At 45.5% G+C, this 2,033-nt stretch overlaps 1 pseudogene; it reads left to right on the top strand.

Moving 5' to 3' along the window:
- The first annotated feature begins 745 nt into the window (after positions 1–745).
- LOC103204917 lies at positions 746–1,690 on the top strand (annotated as a pseudogene).
- The last annotated feature ends 343 nt before the right edge of the window (positions 1,691–2,033 follow it).

Genomic DNA, 2,033 nt, shown 5'->3' with positions numbered 1-2,033 from the left:
GTGATGATGGGCTCAAGTATAGCAGGGATTGTGGGGCTGGTGCGGGATCGGGCAGTGTTTCGTTCTGCTGTGCATGGGGTCGCTATGAGTTGGAAACGACTTGATGGCACTTAACAACAACAACATCACTACAGAAATAGGTTGCCCAACCTTCCTTCCAAGGAGTGACTGGTGGGCTTGAACTGCCAGCCTTCTGGTGACCTTAGGTACTAGGCTACCAGAGCTCCAAAGACAGAGTTCCCTTAATGAGTCACATACACTTGGCACAGCTAAAGAAAAATTGGTGTACTTCGAGATCCAAATCAAACCAAACCCATTTCCATAAAGTCAATTATGACTCCTAGTGACCCTATAGGCAGAACTGCACCATAGGGTTTCCAAGACTTTAAATCTTTACAGAAGGAGACTACCTCATCTTTCTCTTGCAGAGCAGCTAGGGGGTTTGAACCACCGACCTTTTGGTTTGCAGCCAAATGCTTTAACCACTGTGCTACCAAAGCACCTTAAACTTAGAGACAGATCAACAGAAATTATCCAAACAAACAAACAAACAAACAAACAAACAAAAAAAAAAAACAGCACCCTTGGAGTCCTCCTCACAGGAGGTCCTGGGGCTTGAGCTGAGTGAGAAATGGTAGTCTTTGAGTAGAAATTCTCCCCCATCTAGCTCTACTGCTCAGATTTCTCTATATACAACATTACATGATATTTGCTTTGCAAGTTTACAAACTCATTTGGATTTTTTTTTCATTGTTCTGTAGCTGTGAAAGAGTTTCAAATGAATAATCAAACAGATGTCACTGAATTCATCTTCTTGGGGTTTTCCAACCACCCCAATCTACAGGGGTTGTTCTTCCTTGTCTTCCTGGTTGTTTGCCTGACAATTCTCCTGGGGAATATGCCCATAATAACTGCCATGAGTGTCAGTCCTGCCCTCTAAATGCCTATTTATTACTTCCTCAGCAACCTCAGCTTCTTAGTCATCTGCTACACATCCACCCCATCCTGGTCATGCTGGTGAACTTCTGGTAGAAGACCATCTCCTACAATGGCTGCCTTTCTCAGATCTTCCTTGTGACCTGTGCTACCAGTGAGGGTGTCATAGCTGATGTGGCTTATGATGGCTATGTAGCCATCTGCTGCCCTCTTCAATATCCAGTCCTCATGAGTGGGAACGTCTGTGGTTTTGGTGACTGGATCCTGGCTGTGTGAGCTGCTGAATTCACTGATACACACAGTGCTGGCAGCCACACTCACTCTGTGTAGACCGAATCAAATCAGCCACTTTCTCTGTGACATCCCACTGCTCCTAAAGCCCTCCTGCTCAGACACTTCTGTCAATGAATCTGTGCTCCATGTGGCCAGTGCCACCATCGGCCTGAGCCCCTGCCTTTTGACCACAATGTCCTACATATTCATCATCTCTGCCATCCTGCGAATTCCCTCTGCTCAGGGCAGGAACAAGGCCTTCTCTACCTGTGCTTCTCACCTCACTGTGGTGGTGGTCTTTTATGGAATGGCCAACTTGAACTATGATCAGCCCAGAGAAGGCTACTCCCTGGACATAGACATCCTGGTCTCTGTGCTCTTCTGTGTTATGACCCCCATGATGAACCCCATCATCTACAGCCTGAGAAATAAGGAGGTCAAGGGGGCCCTAAGGAAACTAGTTGGAGAGTGTGCATTCTGACAATATTAGTGGCTAGATTAGTGGCCTTTGAAATGGGGTATGCAATCACCTGAAATTTCTCCAAGAGATTGTAACATAGACAGTCTTATAGAGTTCGTGTCCAGATCCTCAATTCCTATGAAAGAGTTCCAGAATTTGATTTTTCCAAGAACTCTTTTCTCCCAAGTACTCTCTGTTCACACTCAACACTGTCTATATACTCCTAGTTTCTCCTCTGCATCATGGGTCTGAAATCCTGTTTCTCAGACTCTCTTGCCAGTAGGGTAACATCTTGTTGTTGTTGTTGTACTTGTTACGAGTAACTGAGTTGGTGCGGACTCATAGTGACATTGCCTGGTCCTGT

This window comes from Orycteropus afer, unplaced genomic scaffold (genome assembly GCF_000298275.1).
Source record: "Orycteropus afer afer isolate SDZICR_OR568_19922 unplaced genomic scaffold, OryAfe1.0 scaffold00010, whole genome shotgun sequence".
Classification (NCBI taxonomy): Eukaryota; Metazoa; Chordata; class Mammalia; order Tubulidentata; family Orycteropodidae; genus Orycteropus; species Orycteropus afer.
Note: the sequence above shows the minus strand (reverse complement) of the source record. Positions and strands in the feature narration are given on the sequence as shown.